The sequence below is a fragment of the Canis lupus genome, chromosome 10 (assembly GCF_048164855.1).
Source record: "Canis lupus baileyi chromosome 10, mCanLup2.hap1, whole genome shotgun sequence".
NCBI lineage: Eukaryota > Metazoa > Chordata > Mammalia > Carnivora > Canidae > Canis > Canis lupus.
Window position 1 is genome coordinate 24873150 of NC_132847.1, and position 24962 is coordinate 24898111.

The 24962-nt window shown below is 42.9% G+C and overlaps 2 long non-coding RNA genes across 2 annotated transcripts in view; both read left to right on the top strand.

Moving 5' to 3' along the window:
- Window positions 1-6467: 6467 nt before the first annotated feature.
- Window positions 6468-7360, top strand: LOC140640888 (uncharacterized). Its single transcript, XR_012037498.1, has 2 exons — window positions 6468-6592; window positions 7106-7360. It is a non-coding gene; the product is annotated as an uncharacterized lncRNA (long non-coding RNA).
- Window positions 7361-8225: 865 nt separating this feature from the next.
- LOC140641368 (uncharacterized) overlaps window positions 8226-24962 on the top strand; it is a 72803-nt gene continuing 56066 nt past the window's right edge. The window contains exons 1-2 of the long non-coding RNA XR_012037899.1: window positions 8226-8381; window positions 24090-24257. This is a non-coding gene — a long non-coding RNA (uncharacterized lncRNA). The remainder of the gene's footprint in view (window positions 8382-24089; window positions 24258-24962) is intronic.

The window sequence follows — 24962 nt, forward strand, 5'->3', positions numbered from 1 at the left end:
AGGTGCTCCGTAAATCACAGTCATAAAGACTTTGGCCTTTCTGTGTCCCCTCAGCTAGGCAGCATGCGGTGCATGTGCCAGGTGCTGATAAAATGCCCCTGGAATCTGTGCAATAAGACTTCAGGGGCTGCAGGCTATCATTATTACTGTTGCTGCTGCAGTTGTTGCTCTGGCCTCTGCCCCTGGGCACTTTGTGAGGAGGTTCACTCCAGGCCCTCACCTACAACAGGGCCTGCAGCTCTTAGGTCTTTGTGAGAACAGGCTTCCTGCTGGGTCTCTTGTCTGCCCAGCTGCTCAGGGGATGGAAAGCAAGTGGGTGGGAGCCTGAGTGGGTGTGGTTATTCCCTGAAATGAGTACAAAGCCTGGCTTTGCCCTCTGTCTTCCGCTTTCCAGTGTTTGCAAACTCTGCTCACAGTAACCTCCTTAACTGGGCCCTCGGGAGCAGGGTCAGTGAGTCACCCCAGAAGCCTGGGAGCCGGGCACTGTAACCGCTGTGCCAGGTCCCTGATCAGGTGGAGCAGAAGTGTTGACATTTTGGTCTGCAGCGTCAAAAGACAGGCATAGCAGACAGAGGCCACCCCCAAGGTGGCCATGCTCATGACCTGAGTGGGAAACAAAAAGGTTTTAAGCAGGTTTTTGGAAATGTTAGTCATTTTGTGTTTGGTTTAGTAGATATTAGGAAAAATAAATGCATTGAATGAGAAAAGCTAAGTTGGAATAAAAGAGTCATTTTAATGTTATTATGAAGAAAAAGATAAAATTAATAACACAGATGGTAAATGGATGATGGCAAAAATTGTGAACATGGTGGGGATAAACTTTTGAGAAATGCTATTCCAGGGAAACTGAAATTCCATACTATCTTTTGTCAAGTGAGTAGGCCCTATTGATTCATTCATTTTTTGTGGGTTATCTTAAATGAATAGCGGCAAGGAAGAGGATCCTTTAAATTTGGCCAAACCTAAGGGAGGCTTTATCAGAAGTTACCAACTTGGTGCTTGTTTGAAGCTTGTTTGAGTCTGTAGATACATGGAAAACACAGAATGCATTTTTGGCTGCTATGGTTGGCTTAGAATTTTCTTGGCTGGATCAGATAATAGAGGAGATTTCTGTTCCTTTTATGTCTGTGGCTAACAGGTCAGATATGTGGAACAGAATTATCCACCCAAATCAGGTGGGGAAGTATGGCTGATGACACGTTCCTGAGCCCTGTCCCTGCTGAGTTCCCTGTCCATTGAGGGTGAAGAACCTGGGTAGGTGAGGGTGAGACAGGAAGTGGTGGTTGACCTGGTCCTTGAAGGGAAGATGGGGAAGAGCCTTATGGGAGGAGGAGAGTCATGGGCAAAGGTACAGAGACTGTCAACCTAAAACGACCCAGGCTATAGTCAGGAAGATTAAAGAGCCATGAGAGCCAGGTGAGGGGAGTGTGGTAGGGACAGTAGGAGATAAGGCTTATGGGGCTGTGTCAACTGGACCCAGGAGACCACAATTCCCTCCTGAGAGAGAAACTTGTTTCTAGGGCATTACCTGGGTTCTGGTTGATCAGGGTCCTTCTTACCCAGCTTAGGTGGCTGCTTACCCTAAGACTTGGTAGGACATTATGAGGCCCTCCAGAATGGGGGCCCTGACAGGTACTGCCCATCCCTTCCATCTCAACTGGGACATTCTGCTCAGGTTTAGTTCCCTGTCAGTGTGCATCTGATCCCAAGATGTCTGATGGCAGATGGGCATTTGAAGGCCTTTTGGGATGCCCCCCGGTAGAATAGGGGAAAAGTGTCATTGAGGGGAAGGCAAGAATATGAGAGACAGATCTCTCCAGACTCCCTGTCTTTCCTGAGCTGACTGTAACAACTGCCTGGCAGGTAACCATCAAAGTCTCATGGGTCAGCCTTTACATCCTGGTGAGGGGCAGGGGCTGCCAGACTCTGAACATGTGTCTGGTTCAGTAACACTCCCCTGACCATCAAGAGGGTGGATCTTCCCTGGCCCCAACAATGGCTTTGTCTATTTGAGCTGAGCTGCCACCCCTGACCTTCGAGTTTCTAACTCCTCATCTCTTTTGGGCTTAGACACAACCTCAGGGTCCCCCAAGGTCAATGGTAGACCCTAAAAACAAGGGTAAACCTTGATGTAGAAAACTTCAAGAAAGTTGAAATGGGATGGGAATAAGACTACTTGGAATTGTAAGGCTGAACTTCAGGATCCAGGGTTTACCTGCTCTTGTCAGTCCTTCTCCATTTCTCTGATGAAAGTTTGGACAAGATGGGTGGTACTGAGTTTATTTAACATGTCAGATTCCTGAGACATATACTTGAGTATAAACAAAGCTTTTAAATCCCCAGCTGTTTCTCTGCAAAGTGGGATTTCTTCCATATTTTCCTGTAAACATTCATGAGCACATGAGCTCTGCTTAAATGTCAGAGTTGGTTCTTCTTGGCATTACTGGTCCCTGGCTTCTAGATTTTGACATGTGTTTGCAGTGAACAGTGGCTTTTCAATGTTAGAATATTGGGCCCTTAAGCCAAGCATTGCCTTATCAAGGGGAAAGCTAAGGTCAATTTTAAGAAGAACTTTGGGAAAATGCCCAGAGAGTTCCAGCATGTGCAAGAATGTATGTGTGAGTATGCGTGTATGCATGTGTATGTGTGTGTGTTTCTGCAGAGCAGGCTTCCTAATTCCTAACCTCTTGTGGGTCAAACCTCTGGTGGTTCTTATCAGAATGAGTTAGAGGGTGGTGGCCAAATCATGCTGTAGAGGCATCCTAAAGCCCTGAGAGGCCAGGTCAACCATATGGTCCTGAGAGAGTTGACTTTATGGGCCCACTGGGATGGGGACTCCTTGCAAATTGGGTGAGGGAGCTGGGCAGTTCTGAGTTCCCCTGGGCCCATCACCAAGCTTGGGTGATTCCCTTTGTCTGTACTGCCCCTAATCCTGACTGGCCAGGCCAGACCTGCTTGCCAGGGCTCTTTGATCAGGGATTGATCAAGGTCCAGCCAACCTCTCTCCCTGGCCTGGTTTGTTGTCCTCTTGGAGCAGACTCAGAGAAGTAGCCCCCATTGATGGCCTGGTTTGGCATGGCCATGAAAGGAACATAGGCAGAAAGGAGAACTCAGAACCATGGCAGAGGAGGGGACAGATGCTTGTTAGGGATAAAGCAAAAGAAGAAAGCTCTTGGACCATTGCTCTCAGATCCATTTCACCCGCTGCTCCAGCTGGCATCACAGGAGCAGCCAGGTGCTCAGGTGGCATTTCCAGGCTCCCTTACCTTCTGGCTTCAGGCTGTGTTTGGCCAATGGGAGGCACCAGTGGAAGGCTGGAGGGCAAGAAAGAGGCAGAAGCCAGGGTATGTCTCTTGCTGTCTGTTTAGGGCAGTGCCTAGGGAAGTGGCTCATCTCCTCTGTGGTTACATTAGCCACAGACAGCCTGGCCCTCTGTGGTCTCAGTCTGACTGGCGGCCTTGGCTCCTGGGCTCTGGTAATGCTGTCTCTGTCTTATGACCCTCCAGCAGAGTCTAGCTATGGATGATGTTTAGATTGCCTCATTGTTCCCTGTCCTTGACCACTCTAACTTTCTTGTACTAAAACCCTCTATGAAAGTACTTCCTGTTTTTTTAACTAGTCCCTGGATGATTAAGGACTCTCTGTCCCTCTTCCTTGTTACTTACTCTTTCTTCCTTTTTCTGGCCGTCTCCATTTTGCTGAGGAGTCATCATCCAAAGAAGTGATATCATATGGGGAAGGGGAATGTCATCTGCCCCATACTTTCTTTTTGTCACTCTTGTCAGAGAGACCTGAAAAGTTATTCCTTTGCCCATGTTCTTCCTCTAACATTTATTAAGCACCTTTTTGCTTGGAAGAAGACTCTATGCTGATGCTGGGGGTGGGAATTAGGGCCTGAAATGAAGAGGCAGGCCTACCTGCCAGAAGCCTGCTGCACACTGAGAATGTGGGGCTTACATACAAGAGAGGGTAACATGGAGCACCACTCAAAGAGGGAAGTGCAAGGAGGTCTGGAGCATGGGAGGCCTCCTATGGCACAAGGAATCAGGGAGGGCTTTCAAAAGGAGGTGGCATTTGGCTGGGTTTTGAAGGATGGGTAAGATGTATGGAGATGATTAGAGGGAGACATCCAGAGGTTAAAGGTAAAGTGTAAATCTTCTAATTCCTCTGAAAAACTGAAAAGCCCTCAATAGCCAATCTGTGCCTTAGTGAAGACTCCTCGTTCTTTCCATGGAGATACTGCAGCCACAGAGGGATTGATGCACACCCAGAGGAGCTTGAGGACAATCCCTAACATGTTTTAGACAAGTGTAGAATTTCCAAAGTGCCTCTTTAGGGTTAGGTTATCCTCTGTTGGAGAAGTCCACTTGGTATTTAGTTTGCTTTCCATATATCTGCTTGGAGAGAGAGCGCAAGGTAAATTGTTGGAGGGGAGGAGAATGAAAGAGTAGTAAAATAAGGTTTGGGCCCCAGGGGTAACCTGGGAAGGACATCGCAATGGGTGTGGACTAGCTTAAGACAATCTGAGGGTACTAGGACCAAAGGGAGGTAAGATTGGACAGATTTAAATCAGTCATTGGTTGACAGTCCTTTGGGCTGTGAGTCTTGCATGAGACCTGTCTCAGAGGATGGATATCCCCTTACTGTTCCCAGGGATGTGGCAGAAGAGAGGTGGGTACATGTAGACAGAGAAAAACATAACCTCTCTCCCTCTTTCACTCCCTCCCACCATCCCTCTCTCCTACTTTGGAGGGTTGTCAGAGGCATCATTATGAGATAGAGGGTAGGGTCTAAAATATATCATGGATTTAATAATGGAGATTTGTGGGATTTCATCTTGCATGCCTCAGCCCCCTGAGGCCACCCCATGTCCAGATGAGCATATGTGTGAAGACAAGGATATATGTCTGCAGGCTGAGGCCAGGAGGCTGCAGCTGGTGCTAGGTTAATTTCCAAAATTAGGCTGTGGTCTGTTTTCATAAAATCCCCAATAATTATAACAACTGTTAAACTATGACTTTCCTAAGGGGGGGGGGGGATATCATTATGTTTCCAGTTCTGCCTTGTGGACTATTGCACAGAAATTCAGCACTGGAGTGAACCTAAAGGGGCATTCAGTGCCAGAATCCCTGGTGTTATAGCCTCTTTAAAGGAGCCTTAGCTTAAAGAAAAAAACTTCCCTGCCTTTGGATATACAGCCAAACACCTGGGTTGGAATCCAACTGCATAAAACAGGCATAGAATGCAGGAATGCAGCACCTGTGGATAAGCTGTTGACTCAGAGGCTAGTGTGGTCTCTGAAGAGGGACTCTCCAGTGCCTCTCTCTGCTATCTGCCTCTGGGGGACAGCTGCCTATGGAGGGGATGGGGGTGATTGTCAGCTTGGTGTTATGGAAAGATCTGGGTTTTTGGAGTCAGTTGCATAGATCTGGCTTCTAATCCCAAGGGACACTGGACAGTGCAGAGTAGGGAGAGAGGAAGTAAGATCAAGAAGGAAAAGAAGCCAACAGAGGATCCAGTGAGTGGATTCAGTTACTCTGTGAGTGACTGAAGGTGCATCAGACTCAGGAACTCTGGGAGACAGTGCATAATGTGCTCAGAGTTATCACAGCCAAAGAGTGAGAGGGCTGGGGTACTGGTCCTACAACTTCCATCTATCAGGGGTTGAGGGCTGCTGTCGGTAGTGAGAGGTGTTGACTTCCTAGTACTCAGGCTTGCTCTGTACATGGGCTGAGCAGCCTCCACTGTCTGGAGAAAGCCCCCAGCACCAAGACTTTTAGGACTTTGTGGTTGGAAGCCATGCAGTTAACATGCTAATGGTGGAGGTGGTAGCTGCAAGGTACCAGCAGTGACTGTGGCAGGTACCCAGACCCCAGAGATTCATGATCTGATCATTTCATCCTCATGAACCTGCTGGGAACCTGCTGGGGTATTTATTCTTCCTCAGGACTTGAAAAAGATCATTCTCATGCCAGGAAATGAATGACTAGGGTAGAATATGGCAGGTGGTGAGAGTTTGGGGCTGGCATCCCACAGTCCCCTTTCTGCAGTGATCTTCCTGCCATTGAAGAGCTGTCTGGATCAGGTGGTGCTCTTATGTTTAGGCAGCTTTTGGACACATGGGCATGTAGCTTCCTCCCGTCTCTGCTGTAGTCCCATGAGGTCTCCAAGATTTCTTCTGTGGCTCTTTCTAATGTAAAATCTCTTCCATGGCCCTGAGAACTGAGCTTCTGACCCCATAGGAAAGTTTGGAGAATATTGTCACAGCCACGTTCCTCATCCTGGCATAATGAGACCAAGGCTCTAGTGAAGATCTCAGGGGGCCAAAGGGCCTCAGGGTGGAGCCAGTTGATGAAGTTTTAGACATTAAACATCTCTCCCCCTCCTGGGGCTGAGGGTGGAAGGGGATGGCTGAGCACCATTCTTATGCAACAATGCTTGGAGGTAGGACTGGCCCAAAGGGGGCAGTACCATCTCTGCCCTGCTGCCCTGCTTGCCCCAGAAGAAGGCCAAGATAGAAGATAGGGCTTGTGGGAGGATCCTGAACCCTTCCCTTCCTCACTGACTCTGGAGCTCAGCATGAAGCCTCTAGGTAGAAGCATGTGCGTTTTTCATTTGGAGAAATGAAAACAGTTTTGAGGCAGGATGATCAGAGGCCTGCCATGTGGAGTGTAGGGTTTTCCAGGTGGAATTTGGGACATGATTTGGTTGAAAGAGTTTCCTCATGGAAATTGAGAGAGGAAAATAGACAGAAGAGTCTCAGCTCCCTTGTAGTGGGATTTCCATTCATGAGCTGACGAATTTCAGGGGAAGCGGGCTCAGGTTATGCTGTGACTTCTGTGTCCAAGGTATGGAGATGGAGCCGTGCCTTGTGCCTTTGAGATGCGTACAACCTTTCATCTCTACATGGTTCCCATCTGTTTGGCAGCTCAAGAATGGATCTGTATGACTGGCACTTAAATGGTTCTCATTTTAGAAAGATTTCAGGCTGACTTAATGCTCCAGGAGACCAAATTCAAAGGCAAAAACTCAAGGGTGACCCCCAAAATGCCTGATTTTCCAGACTAATTTGTCCTCCTTGACTTGTCTCCTCACCTCTCCTCAGATCAGCACAGCCATCAAACTCATTCTCATGTTGTGTAAAATGACAGCTGTAATCACAGATGAATGATATGGATCACTCTAGAGAGGAAAATCTGCTTGGAGGATGAGTCATTTAAAACATCTTGTGAGGTTGCTTTGAGCTTTATCTCCCATGCGAACAACAGCCATATGATTTAAAGAGCTTCTCAATCCAATCATTAGTATTGATTTTAAATGGGCATTACTACTAATAATAATAAATATGACTTTTGAAATATCATGATCTCCTGTACCACCCATTTTTACAATTTTATAACATATCTTTTAAACAAAACTTTAAATAATTAATAGTCATAAACATGATTTTGTCATAAGGCAATTTTTCTGCCATAGGTTTGTCAGCTCTTCTTAAAAGGTAAACGTAAGAAAATCGGCCACTTTTATTAAATAAGATAGCAGAGTAACTTAACTCACAATTATAGTTCTATACTTTTAAGATTTTTTATTTATTTGAGAGAATAAGAGAGAGCATGAGTGGGGGCAGAGGGAGAGGGAGACACAGACTCCCTGCTGAGCAGGAAGCCAGATGTGGGGCTCAATCCCTGGACTCCCAGATCATCACCAGAGTGGAAGGCAGGCATTTAACCAACTGAACCACTCAGGCACCCCAGTTCTATGCATTTTTTTAATGTGTTGTCTGTCTGTCCTTCTCTTGGTTGTTAAGCAAAAACAGTAGCAAAATATTAAAGGCAAACAATGAAAATCAGAAAAAAAAATAAATGGGCATTACCTCTCATACGGTATTTTTGCTCTTTATCTAAACCACAGTCTGACTTTGAAGTCAGACCCAGGGAAGGGAGAGGTCTTTGAAATGATGCCAACCTTCTCCCTGCTATGATTTAGATGCCTTCTGCCTAGAAACAAGGGCCTACATGTTGTATTTCTTAAGATGCTCTCTACCTGTGTGGTTCTTGTCCCTCAAGGGTTATGATGAAAGACTAACCTGAGTGTGACATGTCTTGTGGTTGGATAGTCTTTTCCAGTGTCCTCTGGAGACCTGGTCCATGGGGACATCATGAGTTATCAGGGTGACCAGGTCACAGAAGGCCTCATATGTCATACTGTAATGTGTAGGCTTTTCCCTGAAGGCCATGGGGAGCTACTAAAAGGTTTCATGCAGGAAAGTGGCAAAGAAGCTTAGTGTCATAGAAGGATGGCTCAGGTTTCCGTGTGGTGGATGGATGACAGAAGAGAACCAAGGGGCATCGAGACTTCATGGGAGGCAGGTGTGTACCCAGGTGAGAGAAGACATTGTGGCTTGGACTTAAGCAGGGGTAGAGGGAGTGTAGAAGAGAGGCACATTCAAGAATATCTAGAAGATAGACTTTGAAGTCCATAGGGTGGACTGTGAGGTACAAGGAGGAAAAGTCTAGTTCCTGTCCTGGAAATAATGATGTACAAAGTCAGGGTTAACTTCGGCCTCTCATTCTTGGGAGCATGTTACCGAACACAAGGGTCTCTAAGCCACTGGGAGGGGAATCTTGTGAAAAAACAGAGAAGAGTCTGAGCAGAAAGAATAGTGGGAAGGAAATTCAAACCAATATTTTGAACTTTTTTTTAATCATCATTTCTCAGACAATGTCATTATCCTAATTTGAAAGAGAGCGATTCAATTCATTTTCTATTTGTGGTTGCCAGCTCCATGAATACTTGATGGTTTTGGATTACAAAGCTTCCAGCAGTGGCTCTCATGTGGTCAATAGAATGGAGGGCAAGGAGAGGCCTGCATTGAGGTATTGATAGGCTGTGTACCTCCTCATGTGTCTCCTGCTTCAATAGCATCTATTTTGAGCCAAGTTCTTTCTGAAGCTCTGGCAGGGTGAGAAAAATGAGCATTCTTCCTGCTTCCAGGGCTGGCTGTCAGAGTTCTGGAAATGATCTGTTGTGACAAACGGCAATGGCTTCAGGTTATGTGGGAGGATCGCAACCCTCAGATGGGTAATTATCTCTGTGGTTTAATGGTGATTGTGAGGGGTGGGGGAACTGATCCGAGTAATGGGAACATGACAGACTAGATGAAGTTAGGTTTTTTCTTTTTTGTTTTGTTTTGTTTGGGGCAGGGTTTCTTTAGGTTTCTTGTAAGACAGTGGGTTGTATTAATCAGAGACATGCCTATGAGAAAGATGAGTGGTCTGGAAGAACTTGGAGATGTGGCAAAACTTGTCACAGCCATGGGTATAGACTGGATTGTGCAGCCCTCACATTCATAATCCCCCAATGTGACTGCACTTGGAGATAGGGCTTTTAGGAGGTAATTAAGGTTAAATCAGGTCATAAGGGAGAGGTCCTATTCTTATACAGTTGGTGGCCTTAAAAGAAGAGGAAGAGTGGCAAAGAGAGTTCCCTCCATGCACACACACTGAGGAAAGGCCATGTGAGGACACAGCAAGAAGGTGGCCATCTGCAAGCCAGGAAGAGGGCTCTCACCAGAACCCAACCATGCTGCTACCCTGATCTCTAGCTTCCAACCTCCAGAACTGTGAAAAAATAAATTGCTGTTGCTTAAGCCACCCAATCTGTGGTGTTTTTTTAATGGCAGCCCAAGCAGACTGAGACAGACATGTAGATGTGAGGATGATTCAATCATAGTATTTATTTGAACAAAACGAATCAGCTCTCACGGTGCTAAGATTGGAATCGGCAATAAAAACTGATTCTCCTGGATTTAGATTTTTGTACAATGAAGTAGTGAGTATCTTGTTCAGTTTTGGAATCTGCATTAACATTGTGAGATCTAAAAAAAATTTTAAACTTAATTTAAGTCTGAAGTTGGCAAATGGCTGACATATTCCCCATATGACTTCTGAATTCTCTCAGGGAAAGTACACCCATTTCTCTCCAAGTTTGAGTTCTTTTCTGAGACCAAGTTAGAATTGGGGAAGGCCAAGTGCTTCATGCTATTTTTGTTTCTGTTCTGCGGAGGTACTTTGCCCATGACTGTCTTTTACTCAGTTCAATTTTCTCTTCAAGAACAAAGTAGGAAGGCAGGGCCAACTCTGTGACACCTGCATCATGAGGGAGTGCTGGATGTGCTTAGCCTGTGGGCTCTGCTGCCCCCTCATTAGGGATGTGGCTACCATTTCTGTTACCCTCTGGAGAGACATTGCTGGCATAGAGTCCAGTCTGCAACCCAGTGTACCTGCAAAGGCAAAGAACAAGAGAAGCAATAAAAAGAGAGAGAGAGATGGAATATCTTCTAGAGCTGATCTATGATCCAGTTATTGGTGATCCTAGCCAATGACCAATGATCATGGGACCGTGAGACTCCTGATTGAGCTAGATACCACAGAAGGACACTAAAGAAAGCGGAAGCTTGGGTTCTGCCATTAAGGAGTTCATGATCTCCTTGAAGAAACAAGACCCATAGGAAGCCAAGACAAGTCCACATAGGGATCTTCATGGGCTAACTTGCACTGGGGGAGTTTTTGAGAAGAGAAAGGAGTGATTTAGGGTTCAGTCCAGGATTGGTAGCATGCTTAATATCTGGGTCAGAGAAGGCCTTCTAGAGGAGATGGTCCTGTTTCAGTCCTCTGAAAGAGATGTAGTCTGAAAGACTCAAGGCTGAGAGTGGTTGCTCATTCAAGAGAATACTTTTTAAGTCACAACTGCAAGTCAGGCCTATGTTGTGTGTCATGGAAAGGAGAAAGCTAATGGCCACATGTGCCTGAGGGATTTCTCTGTCTGTTGGGGCTTTGAGGACCAAGAGAGCTGAAGGCAGATGAATTTCTTATTCATGGGAGGAAGCCAAGCATCCCATGCACTAAGTGCTGCCATTGCTGCAGCTTTTGTTTTGTGACAACTGCTAACTACCTTCATCTGTATCTCCTATGACTCCAGTAGCTGTCCTTCCCTCCTGGTGGCTCCATGTGACTCTGTAGCTCATGAGGATGGGATCCCTGGGGCAGACCTCAGAAAGCACACACTGTCTGCAGGAAAATGCTAGTGGCTGTGACCCTGCTCTTCAGCCTCTGCCTGTTCATGGAGTCCAGGGCTGCTCCACATCTATGGTGGAGCTTGGGAAAAACTCTCATGCTGTAAAGCAGGACATTATTCCAAGCAGGACTCTGAGCAGGCTTCCTGTCAAGTGATGAATCTGTGTAAATTGAGCTGGGATCTAGTGGTGTTAGTGTTGGGGAAGCAGACCTCTTGCTAAGTCCATATAAGTTTAAACAGGTAAACGGGTGAGGTAACCAGGCCTGGGAACCTTGGTGATGGGGCCAACAATGATGACAAGCATCCTAAGTGTGAGGTCTCTTCAGATGGGACAAGAGATGCTTCAAATAACTTGGTGCTGGTGGAGGCCTGAAAGGTTATCTTGCCAACTATGTTTCTGTGCAGGATTTCATATATAAATATCCTCAATATCAGTCATTGGACCTTTAATCGGTGGTATGCTGATAAATGTTTAACAACTGGCTCTCTGGGGAAAATTTAAAAGTCTTGGTTTGTACTTAGTGTAAATATTCCCACCATGGCTGATTTCAAGCTATCAAGAACAACATCTTTGAACCCAAAGCTGGGAAGATACTTACAGTCAGCTTTCTCAAGGAAGTACAAGCCAGACCCTGCACATCATTGCCTTTAATGAAATACCTCTTGTGACAGGAAACTCATTACCTCTTGATGTTGCTTATTCCATTCATCTTTCCTTCTGTCTTGGGTCTTACAGATATCATCCTTTTGTGAGGCCAAAACAAATCCATCCTTAAGCAAATATTAGAAAATTATGTCAAACCCAAATCTGTTATTCTTTCATATTAACCAGTATACCCTCCCTACCCCACCAACTCTAATTTCTGGTTCCTATTTCTACAGATATTTAAGAAGCAAGCTGGATTTTAGGACTAGAGGTGAATGGTTCTAGTAAAGAATAATTGTTACTCACTGGTCTTGGATAACGACCTTCTGCTGACTTGCTGATTGTCCCCCTACAGGTTACCTCATATCTAGCACATTATGTTTCTAATTTATTTCATTCAACAAACACAATAGAGAATCTCTTTGGTGCCACGCCTTGTGCTGGGCACTGTAGGGAAGTAATGAATGAGACAGCCTCTTCTTTGAGGTGCTGAGTGTTCAATGAGAGAGAGAAACAGGTCAGTCAGTACTCTCAAGTGCTTTGTTCTGATGAGGGGCAGGAATGTGCTCTGGGGCTTTCCGGTTATAGAAAGGTCACTTTTGACTCGATGGTCAAAGAAGATGACATTAAATTTTAAGTCTCAATGGCAGTCATCTGTGAATTGCTGTAGGGCTTGTGGTTTGCTGTTTCTGGTGGAAACAGCATGTTTGCTGTTTGGTTTCCATGTTATGGAAAGGGATCAATTAGTATGGCTGACTTCTTTAGGGCAGAGAGCACTTTCCATGGGAAGCTTTGGGCAACTTCTGTCACACACATGTCTGTAGGAATCTTTCCATGTTTCAGTGACAGGAAATTTAACAGTGCCATTGTTAATCTGATCAATAGCTCAGCATGTGGAATGGAACAAACCCATAGTTCTCGTATTAGAAACATCCTCTGTAGCAACTGCACGCACAGTAGCCAATAGTCTTTAGATGTTGGACTCTGGTGCCAAGTTTCAACTTCCATTACCCTTGAGGTTGAGCAATACCATATTCACATACCAGGAAACATGTGGGCTGTTACTAGTCAAGCCAGACCATGTTGTACATCTCTTTTGAAGTGTGGTCTGCTTCCCATGGGATGGAGGAAGAATTTTCCAAGTTCTGTACTGCCTCAGTGTAGAGAGAAAGAGAGTGAGGAAGAGTGAGCATCCATTGGGACTAGGAGCGAAAAATAGGAAAGACAACTTTTAAGAGCCATCTCCTCTTAACAGACATAGTTACTCATGTATCTTTATTGACTGGCGATGTTTTCATGCCAAAGATCAGCCACGTGGATTTGGAGTTGATACAGGGTGAGTTGAACTGATCTCATCTCTGACCTTCAGAATTTGTAATTTATCATCAGTGTGGTCAACCCAAATAACCAAGAAGTAAACTTTCTATCACATGCTGGTTATGAGCTGGCAAAGTAACCAATACAACCCAAATGTTTGGCTTAGTTCTGCCCATATGAAACCATATCCTCCTGTTGGAGTTGAAACAGCAAAGAAAGCTATGTGAAGAAGCAAATGCTACAGGATTCCCAGGGCTCCAGATAAATTCATTCCCTTTCCCTCCCTCCCTCTCCCCCACTCTTCCCCTTTCCTTCCCTTATTGCCTTCTCCTGCCACTTTTTGAAAAGGAAAACTTACCAAGCACATGGGGACCCAAAGAAGAACTTAAGGACCTCAAGCCTCTGCAACCATTTAGGGATAGTTGGGTGAAAAATTTGGGGGGAGTTCTCTTACTCATGGTTCCTAACTCATTAATTTTTTCATGCCAAAAATCAGGGTAAGGAGTACAGCAATTTGATTTAATCCAGGAGGAGTCTCTTTTGGCAAAAGTGTTTTTTCATCACATGTTTCTCCATCAGGAGAGAAATGTGAGTGCTGACAAGTCTGGTATGCAGCAAAGCAAAGAGAATTCCTTTCACAAGCAATAGAAACTGTGATTATGAAGTGGGTGAGAGGTCTCAACTCCCTGTCCTTAGTTAAAGCAGCATCCTCAACCTCCTCTCAATTTTAGAGAAACCACTTGTTGACTGTCTACTGAATAGGTAGGTCACAATGACAGGTACTGCAAAGGATATTTTGATTGTATTTGGTGTTGTAACCAAGTACCTTGATTTCTAGTTCCAGAAAAGCCTAAATCTACATAAAGAATGAATATATTTTTCATAACTTGCTCCATTTCATCAATTTTAAGGTGCACATTTTCTGTTTTTCATATTTTAATTTTTTCATATTTTAACTTCTCTGAAATTAATGGCATGGTGTAGTTTCTGTCAGCCAGAGAGCAGTCATGACATGTCATCATCTATACATGTGAAAACTTAGTCTTAGCTGTTCATATTTTCACTTCATTGAGTTATGAAGTTTTATACATTTTGGTGCTACATATGAAGTTTCATTGGCATTTAGAATGCTTTTTTTTTTAAAGATTGCATTATACTTTGGTATCAAAACAAACAAACCCAAAAGAGCAGAGGTATGTAAATTTGCTCTAAGTGAAGCAAATACCAGTCATTGGAGAAATGACCAAAATTCCATATTTCTTGCAGAATAACCAAGTACTTTATGAAAATACTTCTTAACTTTTAATGTGCAAACAAATCATGTGAGAATCTTAAGATTAGTTGCTAGATCTAGGGTGGAGCTTGAGGGTCTTCTTTTGTAACTAGTACTCAGGTGGTGTGTTATTACAGGTCCAGACCGTACACTGAGTAATAAGGCTTTAACCAAAGCTATAAAGGAAGTTAATTACAAATAAATGTAGCTGTGCTCATTTTGTTACTGGATTGTATACAATGGATTGTGTATCATGTGCTGAGTCATGCTACTGGAGGCATAAATACTAAATCCCTAGGAATAGGACGAAAGATATTTTTTAAAAAGATTTTATTTATTTATGCATGAGAGACATAGAGAGAGAGAGAGAGGCAGAGATACAGGCAGAGGGAGAAGCAGGTTCCATGCAGGGAGCCTGATGTGGGACTCGATCCCTGGTCTCCAGGGTCAGGTCCTGGGCTGAAGGCAGCACTAAACCGTTGAGCCACCTGGGCTCCCCATGTCAGTGAAAAATTCCCTGAATTGGATTAATATTAGATCAGAGACTCCAGAAGAAAGGGTCAGTGAACTGGAAGAGAGAACAAAAATGATTCAATCTGAAGAATAGAGAGAAGAAAGACTATGCAAACTGACAAACTTGCTTACCTATGGAATAAAAGTAAGCAGTTTAATGTAAGGGTAATTGGAGACCTATAAAGGTATGATAGAGAGAATGGGACAGAAAAATACTTTAAGAAATAATGACCAGAAATATCCTAGGTTTATTGGAAGTCATCAACTTCAGATCCAAGAAGTTCAGCATTCTCCAAGCACAATTAACTTTTTTTAAAAAAGGTTATTTACTTATTTATTTATTTGAGGGAAGGAGGGAGGGAGGGAGAGAGAGAGAGAGAGAATGAGCAGAAATTTGAAAGAAATTGAAGTCATTTATGTTTAAGATTGTGTTCTTCTGTTTGGTGTGTTCAATATCTGGTATCTAGCAAAATTATCCTTAAAAAATAAGGGTGGAATAAAGAAACTTCCGGATAAACAAAAGCTGAGAGAAAAGGTTAATATGCAGGTAAGTATAAAAGACTTTCTTTCCTTTTTTCTTTTAAAATATTTAAACTATACTTGACTAGTTAAAAGAAAAATGATAACATTTAGTTGTAAGATTTTATAATATATGTAGAAGGAAAATACATGACAAAAGTAGCCCAAAGAATGGGAAGTAAGATGATATTTTTATGGGGCTCTTATGTTTTGTAATATAGTAAAATGTTAATTTTAAGTAGATTCTAATGAGTGAAGATGCATTTCCCCCCAGCTTTCTTGAGAAATAATTGACATCACTGTTTAAGGTACTGATGATTCAGTTTACATATATGAAATGATAACCATATTTGAAATGATTCTAAATGACTGCCAGTAGATTTAATTAACATCCAACATCTCATATAGATATGATGCATATTGTAATCTCTACAGCAATCATTAAAACATAAAACAAAAGATAAAAATTTAATTAAGGATATAAAACTGAAAGCTAAAAAGATATTTGATTAGCTCAAAATAAGCCAGAAGTGGAGAAGCAGAGGCATAATAAAACAATGAGAATAAACAGAAGGGACAAATTGAAAACAAGTTGCAAAGTGGTAGGCTTACACCTACACATACAAAGAATTGTACTTCATGAATGTAGACTAAAAGGCAGAGATGATCAGACTGAATAGAAAAGCAAGACCAAACTATATGCTGTGTATAGCAGATGCATTTTAAATATAAAGGCACAGATAAATTGAAAGTAAAGGATAGAAAAGATACCATGAAAACAATAAGTAGAAGAAAGCTGGTGTGGTTCTACCAACTTTAGGCAAAATGGACTTCATGGTAAAGGAGTATTATCAGGCATGGTAGGGATGTTTCAAAAATCATAGAAATATTAATTCACAAGGGAGACATACAGTTATAAATGAATATGCTTCTTATAATCAAATTTCAAAATATTTGAGGCAAAACTGACAGAACTAAAAAGAAAAATAGAGAAATTCACAATCAGTAGGGATATGGAAGACTTGGACAGGGTCAACCAACTAAATTGACACAGAAAACTACACTCAAGAGTTGAAGAATTAACATTCTTTTCAAATGCACAAGGAATGTTGAAAAGTTAGATCATTTGCAGACCCATATAATAATTTTAAAATACTGAATTTCAAAGGACTAAAATTATAGAGTATGTTCTCTAAAAAAACATTAGAAATCAATAGTAGTAAAATATCTAGGAAACCCCCAAACAATTGAAGTATGTTCTAAGAGATAGTTTTGAACCCATTTCCAGGGTGAAACTCCTTGGGAAATTAGAGATATTTCTCTCTTTTTTTTTTTTTTTGGAAATTTGAAATACCTAAAATGAAATTATAATGAAAACAGCATATTAAATTTTTTGGGATACAGTTAATGCAGTAGTGGAAAAATTATACCTTTAAATGTTTATAAGAAAAGTTTAAAATCATTGACAAAAACTTCCACCTCAAGAAGCTGGGAAAAGGTGAGCAATTTAAACACAAAGTAAATACAAGGAAAGACACAATAAAGGTAAGAAAAGAAATCAATGCAATAGAAAACAGTAGCATAACAACAGAAAATTAACAAAGCTCAAAGTTGGCACCATAGAAAGATTTTTAAATTTGATAAACTTCTGGAAAGATTGAATAAGAAAAAAAAGAAAAGACACAAATTACCACTATCAGGAATGAAAGAACAAGCCCACTATAAATCCTACATTTATTGAAAGGATAACAAGGGAACATAACAACTTTATGCCAATGACAGTGTAGATACAATGTACTGGTTTCTTGCAAAACACAACTTATTAAATGAACTAAAAAAGAAATCGAAAATCTAAACAGTTTTATATCCATTAAAGAAATTAAATTCATAATAAAAAAAACCATTCTACTAACAAAACTGCTGGTCAGGTAGCTTCACAGGTGAATTCAATCAAACATTCAGCAAAGATGTAATACTGATGTAACACTATTTCAGCAAATAGGGGAGGAAATGTTCCCAACTTGTTTTATAGAGCCAACATAACTTTGATACTAAAACATGACAAAATATCATGAAAGAAGAAACTAAAGATTAATATTTTTCTGACATAGCCAAACAGAAAAAAACCTTAACAAAAATAAGGAAATTGAATCCAGAAATAAATACAAAGTAATTATATATTATGACCAATTGAGATTTATTTCAGGAATTTAAGCTTTGTTTAGCATTTAGAAATTGATTGTTGTAACTTAGTATATTAAAAGAACTAAGGACAAAAACCATATGATCATTTCAATAAATATAGCAAGAGAATTTGACAAAAATTTAACACCCATTTTTAATCAAAATTCTCAGAAAACTAGGCATAGAAAGGAACTTTTTCAACCTGATAAATAGCATCTGTGAAAAACCTATAGGTAACATCATATCCTCTCATTAAAGACTGAATACTTTTCTCTTAAAATCAGAACAAGACAGGGATGTCCATTCTCATCACTTCTGTTCAACATCGTACTGGAGCTTCTAGCCAGTGAGATAATGCAAGAAAAAAAATGAAAGGCATAAAATTTTTTTTTAAAAAGAACTAGAACTATCTTTGTTTACAAATAACATGATATTGTATGTAGAAAACCCTTAAAAACCTATGGGGAAAAATATTAGAATTAAGAAATGATTTTTTCAACATAATGGAGCACAAGGTCCATATATAAAATCAGTTGATCAGAAGCTTACTTTGAGACATATTAAATTTGAGATGTCAAGTTGACAGTTGAATTTAAAATCTAGGATTCAAGGAAGAGGCCTGTCATGGAGATATAAATTTAGAAATGTTTTATAAGATATTTAAAACATTTGGATGAATGATAGAGGAAAAAGGGAAGTAAAGAAGTCCAAGGACTGAGGGTCCTTTGTAAGGGAACTTCCCTGAGTTTCATATGCTTGCTCTTGCTCTAAGTCCTGATTTAAGGTGTGGGGGTTCTGCTGGGTGAGAGTCAATAGAGAGCAATATTTCCTCCAAGTCACTTTCACTTGAACAATAATAGGCTCCCCATGGGTGCTGGAACTCTTGCCCACACAGTAGTTTTCCATCAGTACCAATTGACTCTCTAGTTGGTATTTGGGATGACCTCACTGAGAAGCCCTAGGACACCCAGATGCTTGTGCCCAGAGAGCATTGGTCCTTTCTGGGATGGAAGAGGGGTCAGCTGAACCATTAAGAGTATAAATCTTGTTTCCATTGATTGCCCAAGAGACACATTTCTGTGATAAACTCCAGGGCTGTTTCTTCCTTTGGCTTTTTATGCTTTGGCATCTCATCTAGTTCATGTGCAGTGTTTGGCTCTGGGGCTCTGTAGAGACAGGAATGCTCCAGTACATCACCGTCATCACCATCCTGCCAGCCTCAGAGCTCTCATGTTGATGTCTCACTTCTGTTCCACCCCCAGATCTGGGAAGATGAAAACTTTGGGCATTTCACATGGCTTCAGGCTATTGACGACTATAAATATGGAGCCAGATGGATTTACATTTTTTTTTTTGAAAACAAAACATAGCTTGTCTCTGCTAAGATCTTATCTATTTAATGAGCGGAGGCAGTATAATTAAGGCCTTTCTCTAGTGCTGTGGATATGCCAAACCTACTGGAAAGTTTGCTTAGTGTTCATAAATCAAATTGATTTGGACTTTCACACACTTGGGGGTTAGTTTTGACATCCATTAATAGAGGCTGTCATCGTGGCTTTTATTTTTTCTTCTCACCAGCCAGTCACCTTTGTTTAGAGGGAAACTTCTTGATGGTGCTGCGGACTCTGGCCAGATGGCCATTTTCAAGACCAAGGCATGAGATGAAGGAAGTTGCTCTCAAGCAGGAGGTGTGAGAGGTAGCAGGACTCTCAGAGTGAGCCTTTGGCACCGATCAAGTTCTCCTGATGCAGGAGAACCCAAAAGTAGCTAGTGTTAGGCAGTCCCTGACCAGCAAGCAGGACCAAACCACTTAAGGTGACTTTCTTGGCTCTGCTGGCTATAAAAGGTCTTCAGCATGGTTCTCCAGAGTGCCTGGTAGAATTAAATATATTTGCAATTTGCATTCTAAACAAGCTGTTTGGAATAAATATACTGGCCACATTGTTTTCTTGGCTCTTATTCATTGGTTAATAATGTGTTATTTTTTTGGAAACTTTTCTTTCTCTGTTGGCTTGGAAGAGGAACCCAAGAGAAATATTGTTTTGGATTCTGTGCTAATCTTTCAAAACAACACGTGTGCAAGCATGGTTTGGCCAAACCTGGCTATATCCATAGCAAGTGGATCTGGACATAAGAAGGGCTGAGGATGGGATGAAACTCTATTGGCAAGTCCTGATGATGCAGATATAGCATCTGATGTGCACTTGCTCAAGAGTAGAGAGAAAAGAGCAGGGAGCACAGATGGCATCCTCATCTTTTATGACCTCTACGATGGCATTGAGAGACTGCCTCATATACAGACTCCACTGGAGGGATCCAGGGCCATGGGAGCTAGAGGGAATGGCATATCAAGTCCTGAACCCATGACACAACAGGCAAGGAAGTGGACAGAGAGCAGTGTGGGGGTACACAGCATGGACTCATCTATCACATGAATTAGCTGTTCCATCACAGGCTTGTAACACATACTTGCTGGACGCAATGTATTGTTCTGAAGCAGGTTCTTTTTACAGCCACAGCTGCTCAATTATATTTCTGTGTTGTTTCCCGACGGGCAGTGGGGAAAAGCCAAGAACAGCTGCAGCCTCCATGAGAATGAAACCCAGTTCCTTGGTCATTTATGGCCCTGCCCCATGTGGGGCTAAACACAGAGGCCCTTGAGGATGTGACCAAGCTGAATTTCTAGCCTCTTTTACAATGACCACTTCAGAATGTCTCTCACCTGCTCCTACGTGAAGAACCTTCAAGCTAGAAGTGGGACTGGAACAATAGTGGATCCTTCCTGGCTGTGGAAGGCAGAGGGTGATACTGGAGAGAACTTTCAGGATGCTGATGGGGCAAAGGGTGCTTCTCTATAGAGGAGGGCACCTCCCATTACAACCTGCCTCCTATGGGCATCATTCTGCTGCACTGCTGATGAAGGGCTGACTTGCCTTCTGTCCCCATTTTAGCACTATGTAGAGGGGTCGGGACAGATGTGGTCTCAGCCTTCAAAGGGTTAGCTCTCCCAAGGGAAATCCTATTCAGCCAACATTCATGGAGCATCTGCTCATTCCAGGAACCATGTTTTCTTTTTTTCTGTGGAGGTGATCTAGTTCTTGGCCTTGGAGAGCTTCCAGGCTGGTGAGCCAGTGAACTGATTTACTCACAGGTTTTCAGAGTAGCGAGCAACATTTCTGGACTAATATATGTGCCAGGTACCTTCACCTGCATAAAAATGTTTAATGCTTCCAGCAACAATGTGTTTGGCGTCATGACTAACCTCTCATTTTACAGATGAGAAGACTGAGGTTTTGAGCATTAAGTAATTTGACTAAAGCCACTCATAATAAATGGAAGAGCCCATACTCTACTAGAGCCAGAGGACTGATATCAGAGAGCCTTTAGGATAAGCAATTGATAGTACACATAAGACAGTGCTGTGGAAGGCCAAGGTGGTTGTTCTAACAAAGAGACTAAGGAAGGCTTTTCAGGGAAGACCATTCATGACACAGATTTTGGAAGACACATGGAATTTCAACAAGGGCAGATGGTGAAAAAAAAAATCCCAAGCAGAGGACCAGTCTTAGTAAAGGGTTTCACGGTGTCCCAGCTAAGCAGGGCGTGCTCAGGAGAAGTCTGATGTGGTAGGAACCTGGCATTTGTGGTAGAAGGTGGTAGAAGATGACACAGGCAGCTAAGATTCTAAGTCTCACTTTGCAAAGCAGATAATTTGAGCTGTGGGCATTAGGGACAGTGCTGTATCTGACCCAAGTGCAGATTTGGAGTTGATAGTGATATCTCATGAATGTCGGGTATACAGGTGGCTAGTCTTCCAGAGGCAGTGTCACCTGCTACTATTCTTGAAAAAGCCAGCATTTGTTCTACATAGCTGCCACAATACTGGAGGCTTTTTATTCATTATCTCTAGAATTTACCTTGCCCTGCAATGCAGATGAGGAAACTAAGGCTCAGAGAGGTTAAGTCACCTCCTCAAGGCCACCCAGCTAATGGATGATGGAACTCTGAGTCAGACTCAGGTCTGTGTGATTTGAAAGCCATGCTCTTTGCACAACACATGAGGCATTTCCCAGGAGACCAGAGGGTGAAATGAAGACCATTTTCCTGCTCATCCTCACTCCTGGGAGGCCACCTTTGCAGGTGTGAGTCAATGATGAGGCCGTCACCCAGTGCTGATTTCACCTTCGGGGAGGTGGCTTTCACCAGGGTCTTCCCTTGCCATCACTGTTAACAGAAAGGGCTGGAATACCCACAGGGGAAGATATTCCCTCACCAGAGTGCAGTTTCTGCAGGGGGAGTGTATTTGGGGGCTATGGGAATAAGTTTCCTGTCTCCTACTCTGTCACCATCCAGAAACAGCCAAAGTCTCGGCAAGGCCTCCTCTGTACTGCTCAGGTGCACTCCAGTTTTGAATGAAACCAGCTCTTGGCCAATTAAGTGATGTACGGGAGCTTCAATATAATTCCAAAGGCAAAGACTTGTGGACAGTTTTTCCTTTGGCTGTTCGCTTTTTTAGCATTGTGTTTTGAGTTTACAGATGTTAAACCACAGCTGGTTTCCTCCTTTCCATAAGGGCCCTTTGATAGCCAGTCAACTGAGTTTTCCATTGTTATTTTTCACAGGGCTAATAGCTGTTGGCAACTACTTTGTGTTATTTTGTTCACGTAGTTATTCGCTGGGCCTGAAATACCCCCCAAACAACCATCAGCATCTCAGCTGTGGCCTTGCTCACTGGAGTTACCACTAGAAAGTGGTTAAAACCTTGAGGACAAAATGGGGAACTTTTCCTAATGAGGTTGATTCAACCACTAAGAGCAAAGCCTGACAGACGTTGAGCTCCAGCTCACCCTGAGTTGCTGTGACACGGCTGCCCCAAGTTCCCTGAGCAATGTCAGGTCTGCCTGTGATCATAACTCTTCTTAGAGAAGTGTTTTTGGGACAGACAGGCTGACCCTGTCTCCCTTGCTCATGATTGAAGTTGAGAGCAGAGCAGAGACCATTGAGCCCCACCTGTAAATGCTCTCTGTGGGTTTGTCTCTTCTTCAGCAGGTCTTCTTTGACCAGGAGCTGCTAAGAATTCATATTTCTAGCACTTAGTAGAGCATACATACTAAAAAGAGACAACCTAGAGACTAGGGCCTGCTCCCTGCCCTGTCTCCTACCAGCTAGTTGGGGAGAGAGCTAGAACTCCTCCCTGCCCTTCATCTCATAACTTAGTGGTTCTTGGTGTTGAAGTGTGGAGCCAAGGAGGGGTGAGAGAGTTTGAAGGGCCATCAGATACACTACTGGGCACAGTCAGACTGCAGGATGGAAGGAGGGCCTCATGCTTAGCCAGAAACTTGGGGATAGCTGCACAATTTCTGTCTGTGTGAAAAAGAGCCCTAGGAAGCGTTTTGAGTCTTAAAAAAAATTCTTATAAATAGAAGGAAGAAAGAATTTTCCCTTGATAAAAAGCTTCTGAGGACTATGTTCCAAGGCTCTTGAGGAGGGAGTAGGAAGGAATTTAATTTCCCGCTGGAAGGAGTTGCATGAGGCGGGGAGGGATGGCGGCTCTCACCGTTGACACTGCAGGGGGAGGAAGGGTACTCCCAGGTGGGGCTTGGGGGGAGTTCAGAGGTCCCGGCGAGTGTTTCAGAGGCCTTATGGCAAATCACTCATTTTTACTGGGACGTGGAGTTCCATGTAGTGTGTTAATTGAAGTGTCCTTCTATATATGGGCTCGTACAGGTGGCTGCCTATACAATCTCTACTCCTCCAAGTGGTGGTGACCTCTGAGCTACCACCTGCTGCCCACCAAGCCAGGATGTCTGCAGCTCTGGCCTCAATCTCCTTGGCTGTAAATGAAGATCATAATTGCAGCCTCCATAAAGTTTTGGGAGGATTGATTGAGATAATGCATAGTCAGCTCAGTGACTGACACATGATCAGTGGTTACTTTTTTATATATAAATGTTTCATTTTGGAATAATGTTAAATTTACAGGGAAGTTGCAATAATAGTAGAGGGTTCCCATGTACAGCTTACCCTTTTATATCCTGTTGCCCCTCATCTGTAACAGCTTTCTCCATTAATATCTTGCATAATGTTGGTACATTTATCAAGAGTAAGAAACCAACTTTGATATATCGCTATTATGGACATTGCTGCTATAAACATTGGGGTGCAGGTGTTCTGCCATTTCACTGCATGTGTATCTTTGGGACAAAGCCCCAGCAGTGCAATTGCTGGGTCGTAGGGCAGTTCTATTTTTAACTCTTTGAGGAACCTCCACACAGTTTTCCAGAGTGGCTGCACCAGTTCACATTCCCACCAACAGTGCAAGAGGGTTCCCCTTTCTCCACATCCTCTCCAACATTTGTTGTTTCCGGTCTTGTTAATTTTCCCCATTCTCACTAGTGTGAGGTGGTATCTCATTGTGATTTTGATTTGTATTTCCCTGATGGCAAGTGATGTGGAGCATTTTCTCATGTGCTTGTTGGCCGTGTCTATGTCTTCCTCTGTGAAATTTCTGTTCATGTCTTTTGCCCATTTCATGATTGGATTGTTTGTTTCTTTCCACAGTTCTTTATAGCCAAACTGTGGAAGGAGCCTCGGTGCCCATCGAAAGATAAGTGGATAAAGAAGATGTGATCTATGTATACAATGGAATATTACTCAGCCATTAGAAATGACAAATACCCACCATTTGCTTTGACATGGATGGAACTGGAGGGTATTATGCTGAGTGAAGTAAGTCAATCGGAGAAGGACAAACATTATATGGTCTCATTCATTTGGGGAATATAAAAGTTAGTGAAAGGGAATAAAGGGAAAGGAGAGAAAATGAGTGAAAATATCAGTGAGGGTGACAGAACATGAGAGACACCTAACTCTGGGTAACGAACAAGGGGTAGTGGAAAGGGAGGTGGGTGGGGGGATGGGGTGACTGGGTGACAGGCACTGAGAGGTGCACTTGACAGGATGAGCACTGGGTGTTATGCTATATGTTGGCATATCGAACTCCAATAAAAAATATATACAAAAAAAAAAGATATATCGCTATTAACTAAACTCAAGATTTTCTTTTGGATTTTACTAGTTTTTCTACCAATGTCCTTTTTTTGTTCCGTGATCCAATCCAGGGAACTACATTGCATTTAGACTTACTTGGATTAGGCTTCTCCCATTGGTCTGTAGGCCCCTGAGATTAGCAGCATCCTCTCTCCTCTCAAATACAGAACAGTCATGCACATGGCCAGGCACACCTGAAGTCTGGGTGTCAGTTACTTTGCTCTAAAAACATTTTGCCCCAAATCTGTGGGTTTGGGGGAGACCATTAGGGCCCAAGGTGGCAGTTCTCATCATGCCACCGAGTCTCAGCCTCCCTGCCTTATGAAGGATGGAGCCTAGGGCATTTGCAAAGGGAGTCTTCTGGGCTTTAGGCACAGGGACAGG